This window comes from Toxorhynchites rutilus, chromosome 2 (genome assembly GCF_029784135.1).
Source record: "Toxorhynchites rutilus septentrionalis strain SRP chromosome 2, ASM2978413v1, whole genome shotgun sequence".
Lineage (NCBI taxonomy): Eukaryota > Metazoa > Arthropoda > Insecta > Diptera > Culicidae > Toxorhynchites > Toxorhynchites rutilus.
In genome coordinates this window covers 313,152,621-313,172,598 of record NC_073745.1, presented here as the reverse complement: position 1 = coordinate 313,172,598, position 19,978 = coordinate 313,152,621, and the positions used below count along the sequence as shown (strand labels likewise).

Genomic DNA, 19,978 nt, shown 5'->3' with positions numbered 1-19,978 from the left:
CGGCAATCGGCTATATTATTGGGAAAGCTATCGCTGTTTTATTGATTTATGTATTTATTTTTTGCTCGGTGTCGCTGCCATTTCCACCTTCGTCTGGATCGAATGATGCAATTTCTTAGTAGCTTAAATATTCACATTTATTGTATCGTCACACGTCGCAGTTTGAAAATTCAGTTCTGATGTTGTTCAATGACACATCAAATACAGTTGACCATAGATATTTTCAAGTGGCAACAACACATCGGATGGAACCCTACTTGAGTGATTGTTCCATTGTATTGATTAGCATCGCTACTTAGCTTTTCTTGAATTTGCAACTTCCTCTAAATTATCGCCGTGCGATAAATAAATCTCCTCCGTCAACCAACCCTTACCCCCCCCCCCCCATATGAGTGATGCGCTCACCACGTTGGTACGATCCACCAGCATGTGCTCATACGAGAGATGTTGGGGCTTTAATTAAGCCGGTAATTACACATGTCCGATGCAGCCTGCCAAAGTCTGTCCAAACCGCGAAAAACTACCCATTTGCAACCGCAACGATAACACAATAGTTTTGTACATTCACAGCTGATGATTCTTTTGGTGTATTGTTTTTTTGTTAACTTTGGATGGTTAATTACCAGTTTGTGCAATGCAATCGGATAGAGTATGGTTGTGACGTTTGAATGGGAGGGATATCCATGCAGCACCACCCTCCCACTCCCTTCGGATGTTTCCTTTGATAGCCGCTGTGGTTGTTAGTTATTCGCAGGGCATTTTAAATCAAATGGCATGTCTGATCGATCCATTAATCAAGGATGCACAATCGTGTGTGTGTTTTTTTCTTCTAGATAATGGAACGTCATGCACCGAAGTTTAAAAGTGATTAATGGATGGAGAAATATGTTCCGGAGAATTATTGTACCCTGGAATTGATATGGAAAAGAAAGTATCCCGAGAACAACGGCTAGCAAAAAAGACGTGATGGAACATCTCCAGTTGTAGTTGCAATTCGCAGCATCGTAGAATTATTATTTCACTCACCCTTGATAATCTGATCACATATCTACACATGATATTTACCCTCTACCGGGACCAAGTTGGGTACATATTACGAATAGGCTTGCAAACAGAGTAGGTAGGTAATAAGGATATATGAACTAACAAGAAATGAAAATGAATGAGAGGCAAAACAAAACAACTATATATATATATATATATATATATATATATATATATATATATATATATATATATATATATATATATATATATATATATATATATATATATATATATATATATCTATATATATAAAAATGGAGTGATGTCTGTCTGTCTGTCTGATTCTTATAGACTCGGAAACTACTGAACCGATCGACATGAAAATTGGTATGTAGGGGTTTTTGGGGCCGGGGAAGGTTTTCGTGATATTTTGAGACCCCTCCCCCCTCTCTAAGGGGGGGCTGCCATACAAATGAAACACAAATTTCTGCATTACTCGGAAATTAACCAAGGATCGAAACCAAAGTTGGCATGTGAAAGTTTTAGAGTGCAATGAATGTTTCTATGATGGTTAGACAGTCCTTCCCCCACTCAAAGGGGGGGGCTGCCATACAAATGAAACACAAATTTCTGCATTACTCGAGAATTAATCAAGCAAATGAAACCAAATTTGGCATGTGGAGGTTCTAGGATGCAATAAATGTTTCTATGGTGATAAGATACTCCTTCCCCCTCTCTTAGAGGGGGCTGCCATACAAATGAAACACAATTTTTTGCATTACTCGGAAATTAATCAATCAAACGAAACCAAAGTTGGCAAGTGAAAGTTTTAGGGTACAATGAATGTTTCTATGATGGTTAGACAGTCCTTCCCCCACCCAAAGGGGGGGCTGCCATACAAATGAAACACAAATTTCTGCATTACTCGAGAATTAATCAAGCAAATGAAACCAAATTTGGCATGTGGAGGTTCTTGGATGCAATAAATGTTTCTATGGTGATAAGATACTCCTTCCCCCTCTCTTAGAGGGGGCTGCCATACAAATGAAACACAATTTTTTGCATTACTCGGAAATTAATCAATCAAACGAAACCAAAGTTGGCATGTGAAAGTTTTAGGGTGCAATAAATGTTTCTATGATGGTTAGACAGTCCTTCCCCCACTCAAAGGGGGGGCTGCCATGCAAATGATACACAAATTTCTGCATTACTCGAGAATTAATCAAGCAAATGAAACCAAATTTGGCATGTGGAGGTTTTAGGATGCAATAAATGTTTCTATGGTGTTAAGATACTCCTTCCCCCTCTCTTAGAGGGGGCTGCCGTACAAATGAAACACAAATTTTTGCATTACCCGAGAATTATTCAAGCAAATTAAACCAAATTAGGCATATGGAAACTTTAGGGTGCAATGAATGTTTCTATGGTGGTTAGATACCCCTCCCCCCTCTCTTAGGGGTGGCTGCCATACAAATAAAACACAAATTTCTGCATTACTCGAGAATTAATCAAGTAAATGGGCGGGACGAAGTTTGCCGGGTTAGCTAGTATATATATATATATATATATATATATATATATATATATATTAGTGTTATCATTGGAATGAAGATTCAAGTTCTACTTAGAAAAATCAATTTTTTTTTTAAACTTAAAATGAGATTGCCGAAGAGAATGAAATTGAGACAAAAAGACGTGAGTAACAATACCCTTTATATTCTCAAATGTGCTAATGGATTTTTGAAATACATCTTTTCTTTAAATATTGATCATTAATTGGAATATTTTTTTCAAATAAATAGTTCGTATAGTTTCTGCAAGTTTCGTACTAATCTGTAAAAGTATAATGAAAACCAATTTAAACTTCATTCATAGTAATTTTAGACGTATTGCATTCTAGTCTGCAAAATGCATCTCCGGCTGGCGGACTAGGTTATGTAATGACGATGATTCATTGTAAATTGTCCGAATTGGTGAGAGAAAAAAGAATGGGTCTATGAATATAATGTCTTGGGCTCAATTAAAATTCATTTTACAGTAAAAATTAAAATACATCCAACGCGTATTCACATTATGTTAACGGTTTTGTCGGGTTTTGTCATAAATCAAGGCGAATGTTTATCGGATTTTGCAAACCGATTATTACCAAAAAATTAGATATACTAAATTAGCATGTGAAGCTGAGTCAGCAGTGATTTTAAAATTTGGTGAATCTAATGCGATTGAGAAATTAAAAAACTATTGTTCGCTAGATGGTCTGTTAATATTGGGAACTTCGCAGACGCTCGAAGAAACTAATAAACATTTTGGTTTATGAAGGCTTAGGATTTTTCAAACCAGCTAATCAATTTGAAACTCATTTCAATCTCAATAATGGATCCCTTGTAAAGAAATTAAAACACTATTTTGAAATCTGTAATTTCTCGACACAAGTTCGGAAATTCTATAACGGAGTAGGGGAGGTGTGTAAAACGAACATGTTAAGATGAACTTCAATTATATCGTTGGAAACGCATGTTTCCCAAAACTTTGATGCAGTTTTTTGCAATTCAGTATACTGTTTTTCTACCTAATTGGCCAAATATTTTACAAATAAAATGTTTTTCAATGTTTTTCACTGAAATTGAAACAGACCGGAAAGTACAACATTTTTTTCGATGCGGGTAATATGGACATATAGTGAGGGTAATATGGACAGGGTTGAAATATATGAAGTGTAGAGGTTTATCGATCGCGCGACGAATAATTTTATTTAACCAAGGTTTGAACTTATCACAAATGTCCGTTAAATGATGAAAAAATCGAATTATTCCACCTACAAGTGATATAGTGCTTTTCAGCAGTATAAACGGTCTGACTCTCAATTAATTTGCTTTTGGTTCCAGTCAGCTTTTAAACAGTCCACATTTGGCAATTTGATTTCCATTTATAGACGCAGAGCATTCTTTAGGAATAGATTAAACAGACTTTTCACAGTCCATCTCACTCTCACTGGCAACTGTCCGTTTTACCCCACCAGTACAATTATTTCAATAATTCAAATTTTCCACTCAAAAAAGGAATTTACTTTTCCGTACATACCTAATATCACTTCTCTGTGAACTCATAAACCAAAATATAACCAACAGCTAAATGAATTTTGATATTAAACCACTCAAAATGATTAATATCGAAGCAGCTAAAATTACATCCACACGCGGAATCATGTATGATTTTCGGTGTTTGTTTCCCTATCCCCTTTTGATCAGTATTCATTGCCATAGGGTGGCTTAAATATTATAGAATAACATGTAGAAGGTGTTCTCATTAACAGAAATCTGAAATTCAAAATGTAACTATACAAATCAACCACCTGTCCATATTACCCCTACTGTCCGTATTACCCGCGGTTCCCCTAAATGTTTTTAATACCACGCACATCATATGATAATGCAATTGGCGATTTCACGCCAACTCACGCCAACTCGACTAGACATTGGTAGCAACATACAGACTGAAGTGAAACTTTGTGAGTGTAAAGACATTGATCGTTTAAGCCATTTAGCATACTTGAAATATTCGAAAGAGAATAAGACTACTTTTTGGAAAGAGCAATTTTTTTTCTTATTTTTTACAAAGAATCATAACTATAATACCTACGAAATTCTGGATTCCAAAGGATGGAATGAAGGAAATTGTTTGAATTTTCATAAAAAAATTCTTTTTTTAATGACACTGAAAGAATAATTATTTTGAAAATTGAAATTCATTTTTCCAAAAAAGTATTTTTTAAATTCTCAAAAAAAATTATATGAATAAACCTTCCAATTTCCAACAAAACAACAATCGGAAGATGTGCAATTTTGCAGGGCAAAAATTTTTCTAACAACAACTTTTTCATGTTTCTTTTGAAAAAAATACAACTAATCCTAATCTCAAAATGGGTTTAAACTCAAGGTAGAGTGTTCAACAAAGGTTTAAATCTAATTAAAATATGAACATTTTTCAAAGAGGTCAACTTTCAACCTTTTACGGTTTCTGGATTACATGGCATTTTTGTATGACGACTCCTGAAAAAAAAAATGTTTTACTCGTAACATTTTGTGCGTGAATTCTCGTGTTTGACAAGTTTTTAACATGTTTCGAAATAGCAAAAAGTTTGCAGGATATGTAAATCGCGATAGTTTATACATTAAAATGTTACGAGTTAAACATTAATAGTTTTTTTAAAAGAAAACATGAAAAAGTTGTTGTTAGGAAAACTCTTTCTCTGTATAAATGCCGATGTATAAATGATCTGTTGGAAATTATAAGGGCTATTCATATCTATTTTTTTCATTTTTAGAAAAACATATTTTTGAGAAAAATGAATTTTAATTTTCACAATATTATTTTTTCAATTAAATTTTTCTTCAAAAAATATTTGATATTTTAAAATGAAAACATAAATAAATTCCTACATTAAATTCGTTAACTAAAATAATGAAGGTCTTATCGTTTTTAAGTGAGATTTTTTTGAAACTGTGAAGTTTTCGTCAACTTTTTTAAGAAAACTATAAAACCATTTTTAGAATTAAAGAATAAAATATAGGAACTTGTTTAAGTTTTCATAAAAAATATCATACAAATTTGATTGCAAATAAAATATTTTGAAAATTGAAATTGATTTTGTTAAAAAATACATTTTTCTAAAGTTCAACAATTGCCCTTACAATTTCCAACAAGTCATGCATTCATCGGAAGATGGGCACTTATGTATTATTATTTACAGCGAATGAGTTTTTCTAACAACGACTTTTTCATGTTTTCTCCAAAAAAAAAAAAAACTATTAATGTTCAACTCGTAAATTTTTATGTATGAATTATCGTGATTTGCATGTTCTGCGATCAATTTTCTATTTAGAAACATGTTGAATACTTGTCACACGCGAGAATTTACACACAAAAATGTTGCTAATAAAACATTACATTACTTGCCATATATTCCAAAAACTGTAAAAGATAGAAAGTTGACCTCTTGGACAAAAATTTTGTCGACTACCCTTAATCCCTATCTTGAGTTTGAATAAAATTAGCATTACTTGTAATTTTTCGGAAGAAAACATAAAAAAGTTGTTGTTAGGAAAACTCTTTCGCTGTAAAAGTGTCCATCTTCCGAAGAATGAATGCCTTGATGGAAATTGTAAGGGCTATTCATGTATTTTTTTTGAGAAATTAAAGAAAAAAGTTTTTGAGAATTTTTGAAATATTTATTTTTGGTGTCGTCAAATTATTGGTATTTTTTTAATAAAAATTTAAACAATTTCCAATTGAAATTACGTTTCACTCTTTGACCAGAATTTTGCAAAATGTTTAGTATATGCAAAGTTGCTTAAATGAACAATGTTTTCACACTCTCAACATTTCACTGCTGTCAACTTTTAAAGTGATTTGGCATGATTTATTTTATATATTATCTTCTATAGATTACAAGCAGCATCAAGGCATCAAGAACAATGAGGATAATTCAGTGAACTTTAATTTTCTAGAATGGAGAAACGAATTTGATCCAAAGTTGTGATGAGAAGTCGATGAGTCTCTAGGAAAACAAAATGAGCACCACCATAACTCACACGAATAACACACATCTTACATGTCAAATATGTCACGGATTTAGGAGAAGTTGGAATAGAATGGAGAAGTTTATAAAAGCAATCATGCCTTATTAAAAAAGTAAAATTTCAAATATATTAAACAGCTTCAAGTTTATACGAATTTGAAAGATCAGACATTTTAAAAAGATTCTGAAATAACTTTGCCCAGGTGGATACCTTATAAAATGTGAAACTATGCATAAGAGGAACGAGTAAATTGAATACAGAGCAGAGATAAATGTTTTACAGGACTCTGATTACACTTCACAAAGATTTTTTTATGAATATTATTGAAGAATATTACTATATGTAAGAAAAAAAGCAAAGTGTAGAATACATGAGAAGAAATAATAAACTTCATTGAAAATTGAACAGTAAGTCAACAACAACACAGGAGATAAATGTAAGAAAACAGATTGAAAAACAGTACAATTGTACGTACTGTCATCCGGCGGTGAAATTGCTGAAACGTATTACTGAAAACAAACATAAATTTTCAGAGGTATTGTGCAATTTAATTTAAAACTTTTTTAATCTGACGTGTTCAATAATCTGAAGGTTTTGTTTTGTCAATGGCTCTCAACGAATCACTTATTAAATTGCATGAAAATTAATATTTTCTGAATAGCATTTCCGTTTCCATAGTTAACTATGGTGAAGAAACATATTTTCAATACACCAAAGCAATATTCATGGACGCTAATGTTATTAATGCATTTCTAGTCAATACTTGATACTTATTCATAATTAAATACTTAACTATTAATAACTGTTCAAACAAGTGATAAAAAAATTATTTTACAAAAAAGGACCACGATCCTGAAAAATCCCAATAAACATAGATTGATCAATTTCACCCCGAAGCTACATTTTGAAATTTTTTCTGAAATTTTTTCAAATTAACGGTTAATGATTCTTGAACAAAACTTTTCATTACGTTTTGTGGCCTTAGCACCAGTAGTAATTTTAAAAATAATTTAGTATAAATCTAACAAAAAAAAACAATCGGAAGTATTCACATGATTTCTGAAAATAGTGATCAATTTGCTACCGGTTTACGGTATATAATCATGTTCAAACACAGCTTATAATCATAAAACAACATAATTCCCATATATTAGACGCAAAGAGAGAGAAAATCAAGAAAACATTATTACTAGTGGGTATCATTATAGCGATTTTTATATGATAAACAACACAACACAACAAAGTTTAGCTGAATCAACAACATCAAACAATAATATGGAAGACATAGGTGTGAAAAAAATGATTATTTGAAATCATATGAATTTATATCTATATTTATAAAAATGGATTTCTGTCTGTCTAGGTTGCTGAACAACTTGAGAACTAATCAAACAAATGGAATCAAAAACTTAGCATATAAAGGTTTTAGGGATCGATAAACGTTTCTATGGTGGTTCGACACTCTTCCCCTCTCTCTAAGGGGAGGCTGCCATACAAATGAAACACAAATTTCTGCATAAATCGAGAACTAATAAATCAAATGGAGCCCAATTTTGGATGTGAGGGTTTTTGTGTACGAGAAATGTTTCTATGATGGCATGACACCCCTCCCTTCTCTGGAATGACATTGACCATAACACATATTTCAACCAAACATGACAATTGAAAATTTTCGGAAAACTCTGGAGGAAAATGGGAAAATTCGAAAAATTGATAGATTGGTGGTAGATTAGAAGATCAATGTGATAACGAGAAATAAATTTTGGGCGGGACGAAGTTTGCCGGGTCAGCTAGTGAGATATAAAATTTGATTGCTATAAGATTTGAAATGTTCGAATTTAAGTAAATCATTTCTTTTCACATATTCTTGCGGCTTTCAAAAAACTTAAACAACCGTGCGACACTAGTAAATGAATTCCGATTGAGCAGATATTTTGCATGTTTTTCGTAAGAATCGACACTTTTAAGAAAGATCTGTTTGAAAATTCGAAGGCCACTTTTTCCCATACATCTATTGGCACTCTAGTGTGCAGTCTATTATGAGAAAGGGCTCCCTCAACATGTGCCAAAGATTATATTGGGCTGTTCGGAATGTTTTCTATGAATTTTGCGAAGCGTCCCAAAGGAACAAAAACACGCAAACCATCGAAGCTTTTCGATGTTTAATTCTAATAAAAATAAAATTTATTGTTAAATTTATTGAAAAAAATCGTAGCCCTAAACTATCGATGCGGTTGCGTGCTGGACACCTCCATAGATATTCTATTTCAAAATTGATAGATTTCTTCTTATTTTCCATCAATTTGATGTTACGTTGTAGGAGAATTGCGCTTTGTTCAGTTATTCCTACTGTAAATAATAATAACACTAACAAGCGATTTAGTATCCATAAAATGTCGAACCGAATCGAGCATGTCTTTTTCGGAGCCCCGTAATATGACTATAACATGGATTATTACATAATCCACCATAATGGCTTCAATCAATCTTAAAGCTTCAACCGGGAGAAACGATTCTCCCCAACAATTTAAACGCCTGCCAAATTAACTTGGTGCAGTGTTTCGAAGCAAACGAAGCAAACCAACCCCGCTTGTGGACTGATTTATTCGTCATGATATGTGAAGAAAGAAGACGAACGAAAAAAATAATAGTCCCACAATCTGGGTCACTCACGTTTCTGGGTAGAGACCGTCGTCGCGTTGCAGGGTGGCGTGAATTTCCCTCTCACGCATCGGCGGGCGGATGCGATGACGGCGCAGCATTCGTAAGCATGGCTTCTCGCCAAACGAGGTCAGCGTTTGTTTGGTGCCCTGTGTAATATGAAGTCCACAGTCAGCAAAAAAAAAACAACATGTTACACTAAAGGGTGTGTCACATCAAATTGCATCACGGAAAAAACGCTGTAGAAATTCAATTTTTAGGAATTATATCTTCAGCTTTCGCTTATAATCAGATAAGAGTGTATAGATCACGTTGGCCATGCTTCACTGTCAATTTTTCGTAAATTTGGAAAAATGTCGTCGAACGAAAAAGAGCGTCGTGAATTAATCCTGCGCACTCATTTCGAGAATCCGGAGATGTCACATCGGGACATCGGTAAGATGCTGGGAATCGTCCAATCCACGGTCAGCAGAGTACTAAAACGATACTTCGAGAACCTAACCATCGACCAGAAGGTGAAGAACGGCAAAAATGGATGCTCCGTCAGTGAAAAAGACGTCAAAGCGGACTTTCGTCAGCTGCCGGGCCTGTTGTTCTTCTCCGCAGAGGACAAATTCAGCGTTCCGGAGGAGATTCGCAAGCAGAAACTATCCAAGTTTGCCAAAAAGTACATGGTGTGGCAAGCGATCTTGCGGAAAGCGGAGCGCCCCCTTCGTGATGACCGGCACGGTAAACGGGCAGGTTTACCTTAAGGAGTGCCTACAGAGGCGCTTACTACCACTATTGAAGCAGTACGAGGGCCCGACCATCTTCTGGCCGGATCTCGCTTCGTGCCACTATTCAAAGGACGTGTTGGAGTGGTACGAAGCCAACGGGGTCACCTTCGTGCCAAAGGAAATGAACTCGCCCAACGCGCCGGAGCTTCGCCCAATAGAGAAATATTGGGCGATTATGAAGCAGGCCCTCCGGAAGAACCCAAAAGTTGTCAAATCGGAGGCGGACTTCAAGAGAAAATGTATTTCTGTTCAAAAAAAAAACTACAACCTGACGTTGTACAGAACCTTATGGACGGGGTAAAGAGGAAGGTGCGAGCATACGGGCTTGGGCTCGAAGTATGAATAAAAAGAAAATTCCAAAAGTTGTTTGATAGTTTTTATTTTACTGTCTAAAATTTTCAAAAGGATCGGTCTACTGGGCGAATTTCTACAGCGTTTTTTCCGTGATGCAATTTGATGTGACACACCCTTTATTAACTTAGTTTAGCGTCATCTTGTGGCTCGTGATGGGCACTTTTCTAAGCTGTGACGGTTGAAGACGGTCTCCATTCTACCAGCTGAAAATCAGACGAAAGTTTTCAGCTAATTTGCGACCGCAGATTGCACAACTCTTCGCTAAGAGTTTGAATGCTATTCATCGTTTTGCGCGCTGAATTCACTCGAGCGTCACGAGGAGAACGAATACGTCCGGCGCTGGCATCCTCAAACCATTGGCCAGGCTCGCGTCTGGGCCATTCAACGCGGATCTGAGTTTCAATAATTACTCCCAGACCGGTCTGTGAAAAGGGGGCTTATTTCATTAAGAAGGATAGCTAACTTGTAATAATGTAGTCAATATTTCTGCGGTGCGAAAACCGGGTGTCGGGTTGTAACGACACTGTGGTTGTGGTTTTTCTTGACGAATGAATGTGGGCAGATGAATTCACTTCTCTTTTCAATGCAAAGCACAACTGGTTATGGGTGGTTTTTGTCAGGCAGCTCTGAAATTATTTTATTTTATTTTGTTGAAAGTTATATGCTATAGCCATACCAACAACGAATCCTATTAGGCCTATCATTTGATTTTTAAAAGTTCTAGTAACATTCTAGATTACTACGAATCGAATCATGCTCGAGAGCCGCGTAGCATTTTGTACTTCTGGTACGATTTGCGATTAAATACCACTCTAATTTACTCCAAACTTTGAAAACTAGAAAAAACGGCTAAACGTATGAATATGAAACGTTCACAGATGTTTGGGTAATCATGCTATAAATTTGCCTACAAACATTAGAATTTACTGTGATATTTGCTGAATTACAGCAGATTTTGTAAAGCACTATAAAATCCTGTTTTAGGCACTTTTTTTAAATCAAATCAAAATTTTTCGTCAAAGATACAAATTATCCTTGTGCAGAATTTATTGGAGTTTTCAAAACTGAAAAATCTTCGAAAATACTGAAAAGAACTATATATGGGTTATATCCAGCGTTGCCAATGTTCCAGTTTAAACTGGATTCTTCCAGTTGTTTTTGCTCGATCCAGTCAAACAGTCAAACCCTAAAATCTTCCAGTTTTTTTAAATATTGTCCAGTATTATCCAGTTTTTTTTATTTTTTATGTGGGCTTCAGTTTTACCAATTTTATATGAAATAAATTCACAAAGCATAAATATTATCCCTCCCTTACCTTTCCTATTCCTTGACCAATTTTATACAATTTTCGTTCAATCGATCCTTGGTGTATTTAACTTGGATCGATCTTTTTCTTCTATTACACACTCTCAATGTTATTTTTCTCCTGCTTGCACTTCCGAGTTCTACCATTTCAGCAACGACTGGTGCAATATTCAGAACAAGAAATTTTACCCAATTTGGTTCATAGAGCCCGCGTGCTATGCTGGCTTCGAGTTTATATAAACCTCAGATGTTATAGGTCCTCCAAATCATTCCGAAAATCAGAAAATCATAAGGTCAATGTGCTCCATTGACTATAATTGATATGAATATGGAACTCAAGTAATTTTACTTCCGTTTACATCCGTTTACAGTAATCGACCATTCGATGGAATGAAAATCCATGAAATGAAATCCAATCCATTAAAATTCATAGCGTATACACTTTATAGAACTCCATTCGTGACTGCGGAGAGTTATCTTTAGAAAATTTGAAAATGTAACCGAAAGAACTCTAAAGCCAATCGGCCCCGAGATATATTCCGTTATCTATATCGAACTCCAACCCCGAAGGAGGGGGGGGGGGTGTTTAGTTATCTGTTGGAAATTTGAGATTCAGAGAGAGCTCCTCTAGAAACAATCGTCCTGAAAATATGTTTCATTATGCGGGAGGAGAGTTATTTTTTGGTTATCTTGAGAAGAGTTATATAACCAATATTCCCGGTGACATGTTCTTTTATCAATCGCGCGTATTATGTAGCGACCTTCAATCGCGACGGTGAAGTCAAACCATAGATAACAGCTATTACAACCGTCCTCCTTAAGGACTTTGGGCCCTCTGCTATGGTTCTCAATAGTTTTGAATTATTTTCCGGACATGCTCGCCTAGAGATCCGTCATTTGCCGGCGTAGTTTTTCTTATTCCACATTATTCGTGAGTGCGAAAAAGATAGTAACCAAAAGCGACACTACATAAATGTCAAAATTCGAGTTAGAAGTAAAAGAAACGATGATTTAGGTTAGGTTTGATGTAGTGATCTAGAATCAGAAACCATGTCCCCATGTTTTATTCAAATAAAACAGTATTCTCTAGAGGCTCAAGAAGACAAGATACTCAAATATTGTTTTACTGTAATGCTTGAGTGGTGGGAAAGGAATGGTTAATAAATGGTTTATTTCGTTATTTCATGAACTGAATGTAATACGACAAGAAGCTTCGAAGTAAATTTTATTTCTCCAGCGCTGGAGTAGGTAAAAATGATTTTAAATAAATCAAAGCCGAACTTTTTAAAATGAAACAATTTTTCAGGATCCATTTTTCTTCCAGCTCTTCCAGTTTTTTAGAAAAAAATATTGTCAACCCTAGTTATGTGTATGATATAACCGCAAGGTTGACGTAGGACTGCCGTTGGCTCAGTAATCATTTGTGTTTTTTTTTCAATTAGCAATAATCGCACCTCGTTGTTCGTCATTGGGTACGATATCGCCGCTGCGCGGATCTGTATTTTGTGTGTGTTGATCGATGTGTTGAAATTATCGATTAAACTAGTGAATAAATGAAACAATTTACGAATTCAGTTGCAAATAAATCCTAATTAAGGTCAATTCATGTATTATGGTAGTAGTTATCGTAGCAAATAGTTATCAATATTTTGCCTAATCATCGAACGGTATGCGTAGAAATGCAAGCGAGTACAAAAGTACCCGCAACCTGCAACCATTTTGTAAAGCCGATTTCCCGATTTCTCCATAGATTAGAAATCTGTGTTAGGGAAACATTCAGATTTGAGGAAACACAAGCGAGTGCAGAAGTAACCGCAGCTTGAACACGAACGCAAAATCAAAGCAATTGGAGAAACCGTCATCGCAAATACATGCAGGCTGTGATTTCTTCTACTCGCTTGCAAATGCGCTCGAGCAAAGTAATATTGGCGCATTCGGTTCCCGTGATGCAATTGAGACCAAGGGCATCAGTTTCTATATTGCCACTGCGTGGAGAGGTCATGGAAATCCTTCGGAGCGAATGTATTCGTTTTCGCATACATTTGAAAAATCGGTTGAGTGTCCCGTGAAGCAATCGCAACCAAGAGCATCAGTTCCTATTAGAGATGGGCAAAACAGTTCACTTTGATGAACGGTTCAGTCACTAACAGTTCATCTAAGTGAATCAGTTCTTTTGAACCGCTCTTAGCTCTTTCGGTTAAGCGGTATTAAGAACAACATAGAATGTTAGCTGCAACCCAACATCAATAGACAGCTATTCATTGATATCTTTGGATTGGATAGTGTACGTACGGAATTTATATTTTTGAAATTTAGTCCTTCAAAAGCCGCAAACTGTATGTGAAAATATGTTTATCGGTCGACAAAAGTATATTTAATAATTTAATGCGAACAAAATATATGCAATTTTTCATATTTTCTGTTTGGACAATACACAGGTTCCATGTAAGATCATATTTCATTCAGAGAAAAAATACAAACCATCATGATAACACGTACGCGCAATAGGCCAAACAATGGATTGAAAGCAACGAAGAAACTTTTTTTGATGTGGGACTACGTCTAACCGGAGTATATGGGGGGTAAAATGAAAACCTAAACACAGAACATGCAGGAAAAAATGAAAGATTCCGAATGCTTATAACTCGAACATTTCTTACTGGATCGGAAAGATGTTTGCATCAATTGATAGGGAATATTTCTACGCTTCTATCGCAATTAATAAAATGTTATTTTTCATTAGATAAACAATTGAATAACTGTAAAATGTTAAGCGTTATCTAAACGGCATAACTGCCTCATTTTGATTGGCCCGATCTACGATTTCCCTAACACAGCCATCAAACCCAAGCAGCCTTGGGTAAATCAGCATTGCAAATACATGAAAGTCGGGGGTATTTTTGTTCCGACTGAAATGTGTTTCCTAACATAGACTTTAAATCCAAGGAGCGTGGGGAAATCAACATTGCAAATACATGAAAGTCGGGGGAATTCTTGTTCCGACTGAAATATGTTTCCCCAACACAGACTTCAGAACCAAGGTGTCTGAGGAAATTGGCATTGTAAATTCATGCAAGTCAGTGGCATTTTTGTTCCGACTGAAATGTGTTTGCTTAACACAGACTTCAAAACCAAAATGTCTGGGAAAATCGGCTCTGCAAATAAATGCAAGCTTCGAGTACTTTTGTACTCGCTTGCCTTTGTGCAAACTTCTTCTTCTTTCTTTGTTTTTAAGAGGCTTTAAACTTTGCAGTTCATTCGCCTCTAATGTGCAAACTAGAATATGTTTCTTTAACACGGTCTCCTAAACTTAGCAACCTGAGAAAATCGTGCAGACACTAGAGACGAATGAACTTTCAAGTTTAAATCCTTTATAGTATAAAAAGTAGAAGTTGAAGTTTTTGATTCATGCAAGTCGGGGGTATCTTTGCATCCGCATTTTTTTTGCACTCCGCAAAGTGTTTTCCTAGCACGGATTACAAAAGCGGGTACGAACACAATGCTTTGGCTCGGTTATTCATTATTGTATTGAAGGATATACCTTCATATCTTCCGCTCATTGAATTTCTACGCATACCACTTGATGATTAGGCAAAATGTTGTTAACCATTTGCTGCGATAACGCCTATTCATTAAACAATATGCGTTCGACATACATGTCAAAATCGGAACTGAGTGCCTGAAGTTCATATAATCAAGCGAATTCGCGGTTCGATAAGTACGTACACTTGAGAGATGCAAACTTCAGAAGCAAATGTAAAATAAAATAATCGTTTGAAAATTCTCCCGTTGAAACGAGCATAGTCGTTTCAAATAGAGTTTAAGTAGATTTGACGCCTAGTAGTAGACAACCTTTTGGAATCAGACTTAAGTGATAAATCGATGTAGACTCCATATTCAAAAAATGACGCGGTGGGAATTAAGTCACGAACAATATTCGTGAAACCGGAAGCAGTAAGGAAAAAGGACAGAAAAAAAGTATTCTAGAATATTCGATAGGTTTCGAATTCACGAAACAAAACCGACTCGATCTTTTCCTTCTGAGCCGCCGAGCGAATCAGTTGATTCTTGGAGTGTTAAATTTCAATAGTTGTTTTGGTGAGATAATATTTAGTCAAGTAAAGTTTTGTGATTTAATTAGAAATTCCTATTCCAGAAATTTTCGGAGTTTTTTTTAAATAAAAATCGTGAGTTTGTGTGGAATCAAAAAAACAATAGAAGTGAGTCATTTATAGAATTAGACAATAGGTTTTTTGTGTAATTTTAATTTTATTTGTGAATAGGATTATTGTAGAACAATTCTACAAGAAATACGGTTGCAGCAGTTTTTGCGCACCAAGTGAACGGAGGTAAATTTAAAACTAAAAATAAAATATGTATTTTCGGTAGAAGACAGGGCATTAATGACACCATTAATTTATGTAGCCTTGTGGCTCCGCGTCCGGAGTTTATTCAATTCATCATTGTGAATCGGTGCGTCGGTAGAATCCCCCGGAGTGGCCTATCGCCTCGTAGTTGCGTACTACTATAGGCCATTCTGGAGTGCGTTGGTCATCGGTGAGGAAGCTCGGTCCCACGGCTGCCGTACGCTACAAACGGCAACACTCCACCATGGTTTTGCCTCAGTCAAGGGAAAAGGCTGCCAACGCCAGCGAGATTCCTGAAAACTCACGTCGGTGAGCGGAACGGTGTGCGAGCGCATCAGCAAACATCAGGCTGCTCCATCGTTCCATCACCGGTGCTGCAACGTCATCGTTCGATTCGTGAGTACCCTGCAACAAAAGTGTGCGCACACAAACCCCTCCCAAGTAGGGAAAACCATTATAGAAATAGGATATACACATAGAGCATGGCTAAGCGCGACGTCATCGTTAGGAGTTAGGTTTAATTTGGAAAAAATAGACGATTGAAAGAAGGAAAGTTTCTGGATTAGTTTTTTTTTTTAATTTTACTTAATTTTTAGTGAGGTAATCTAACTGATTTGGTCGATTTGGTTGTTTCCGAAATCGAAACTTTCGGATCGGTTGTAAGTTGGTCGGTAAGTTGGTTGAAAGGTCAATTGAAGGTGGATACTGTCGCGTGGCCATGCGAAAACGTTAGTCCGGGCAACCATAACTTTGAATCCCGACAGAGGGCCGTGGTCCTCTGGCGCGAAAGTCGGAGATTTTGAAGACCCGAGCAGGATCCCCCTTACACCGTTCACAAACCGTAAAAGGGCTGTCATTAAATTTACTATCACAATGCATGAATTGACCTTACATGACATTTCACAAACTTTTTACTTACAAATCAAATATATTGAATTCAATTGAATTCGGGAATTGTTTCATTCCATCAAAAATTTAATCAATACAAACAAATGATTGATAAGCTAAGGTAGTCCCACGTCAACCTTGCGGTTATATCATAGATATAACCCACCCATTTTTTTTCTTAACTTGCCCTCACTATGAGATTTCATGTTACCTAATTCATGAATCGTTCCAGCTTTCCCGGATTTTTTTCTGATAATCAGGAAGTATATTAATATTACGCGGAATTGAAAGAATACATGAAATTGAAAATATATAGCTTTGCCTTTAAAGCTACGAAAATCTAATTTAATTTTTAACCCAAAATTGAGTATACATTAACAAAATAAACCTTGCGTTACATGCATTTTGCTCATAAATGACAATATTGTTTTATTTTTCTTACAAGCGTTCTCGTTATATTAATCTATTCCGTCCAGCACAAATCGGTTCAGCTGCACTCGTCCGTTCGCAAACAGTCCGCCCGCAACAAACACTTCGTTCTCACACAGTTCGTTCCCAAAAAGTTCACTCTTAATCAGTTCGCTCTCAAACAGTTCGTTCCCAGACAGTTTACTCTTAATCAGTTCGTTCACAAACAGTTCACTCTCAATCAGTTCGCTCTCAAACAGTTCCCTCGCAATCAGTTCGTTCTTAACCAGTTCGTTCACAAACAGTTCACTCGCAAACCGTTCTTTCGGAATCAGTTCGTGGATAGAACTACCGTTCTTTGAAAAAGAACGACCGTTCGTTCACTCTTTTCGGCGAACTAATTCTTTTGTACCGTTCGTGAACGGTTTGCCCATCTCTAGTTCCTATGTTGCCACTGCGTGTGGAGGTCATGCAGAATGTCATGGAAATGCGTCGAAGCAAATAAAGGGTGTGTCACATCAAATTGCATCACGGAAAAAACGCGGTAGAAATTTAATTTTTAGGAATTATATCTTCAGCTTTCGCTTATAATCAGATAAGAGTGTATAGATCACGTTGGCCATGCTTCACTGTCAATTTTTCGTAAATTTGGAAAAATATCGTCGAACGAAAAAGAGCGTCGTGAATTAATCCTGTGCACTCATTTCGAGAATCCGGAGTTGTCACATCGGGACATCGGTAAGATGCTGGGAATCGTCCAATCCACGGTCAGCAGAGTACTAAAACGATACTTCGAGAACCTAACCATCGACCGGAAGGTGGAGAACGGCAAAAATGGATGCTCCGTTTGTGAAAAAGATCACAAGCGCGTAGTTAAGCAGTTTAGACGTGATCCGAGAAGTTCGGTCCGGGATGTCGCCAATAAGCTGAATTTGTCAAGTTCATTCGTCCAGCGGACCAAGCAGCGGGAGGGCCTGCGTACATACAAGGTTCAGAAGGCTCCTAACCGCGACGAAAGGCAAAACATGGTGGGGAAGACGCGAGCCCGGAAGCTGTACACCGAAATGCTGACGAAGCCGCATTGCCTGGTAATGGACGACGAAACCTACGTCAAAGCGGACTTTCGTCAGCTGACGGGCCTGTTGTTCTTCTCCGCAGAGGACAAATTCAGCGTTCCGGAGAAGATTCGCAAGCAGAAACTATCCAAGTTTGCCAAAAAGGACATGGTGTGGCAAGCGATCTGCTCTTGCGGAAAGCGGAGCGCCCCCTTCGTGATGACCGGCACGGTAAACGGGCAGGTTTACCTTAAGGAGTGCCTACAGAAGCGCTTACTACCACTATTGAAGCAGCACGAGGGCCCGACCATCTTCTGGCCGGATCTCGCTTCGTGCCACTATTGAAAGGACGTGTTGGAGTGGTACGAAGCCAACGGGGTCACCTTCGTGCCAAAGGAAATGAACCCGCCCAACGCGCCGGAGCTTCGCCCAATAGAGAAATATTGGGCGATTATGAAGCAGGCCCTCCGGAAGAACCCAAAAGTTGTCAAATCGGAGGCGGACTTCAAGAGAAAATGGATTTCTGTTCAAAAAAAACTACAACCTGACGTTGTACAGAACCTTATGGACGGGGTAATGAGGAAGGTGCGAGCATACGGGATTGGGCTCGAAGTATGAATAAAAAGAAAATGCCAAAAGTTGTTTGATAGTTTTTATTTTACTGTCTAAAATTTTCAAAAGGATCGGTCTACTGGGCGAATTTCTACAGCGTTTTTTTTCGTGATGCAATTTGATGTGACACACCCTTTAGATTCGTTTTTGCATTTACAAAATCGATTACGTCTCGCGTGATGCAATCGCAACCACGAGCGGAGACTATTCTCCGTTAAGCATTACACATTTCTGCCAACGTGTTACAAGCTTTTTTTAAACCGTCACTAATAAAATCTTCCGACTTTTCTCGAATCTACGACGCGATAGCTACCTTCACCTCATTTTCCGAGCTGTAATGATTACCCTTAAGGTCTCTCTTGATTAGAGGAAAAATAAAATCGCAAAGCGCAAGGTCTAGATAATACGGGGAATTGATGGAATTGATTCAAACTTTACATTTTTTAGAGCCTCTTCATTTGCACGCAAAGGGTGTTAACGAGCGTTGCCGAGGAATAGATTCATTTTTTGAGCGTTAATAATTATTGTACGGCTCAATGAAATGGTATGATAATCACCTTATTCGAAAGATAAAATGTCTTAGCGTTATATGTTTGTTACTTATTGAATGCTAAGACAACGGTAGTCCTACGTCCACCTTGCGGTTATATCACAAATATAACCCACTTCTAGTTTTTTTTGTTTATTTTTGTAACCCAGATACTTATGCTTCGTCAAATGCTAATGAACAGTGGCTTTAGACATATTTGGTGAAGTTACGCGTATCGCTTACCGATGAGTTCTCCACCATCAATGGCGACACGAACTTTCCGGGCAACCCGATAGCTTATTTAAAATATCTAAATTTTAAGTGTTTCGCTTCAAAACTATCATGCATCTCTATTGGTTAAATGTAACTGGATTGAAGGTTGTGGATCCACTTACTAAGCGAACGATCGTGAGTTCAGTCCCAGGATTCTCCATTGACAGCAAATGAACTTTATGCA

General features: G+C 36.8%; 1 protein-coding gene across 4 annotated transcripts in view; it reads left to right on the top strand.

The window, feature by feature from the left end:
- Positions 1-19,978, top strand: part of LOC129771664 (uncharacterized) — a 555,494-nt gene that overhangs the window by 196,585 nt on the left and 338,931 nt on the right. The window lies entirely within an intron of this gene.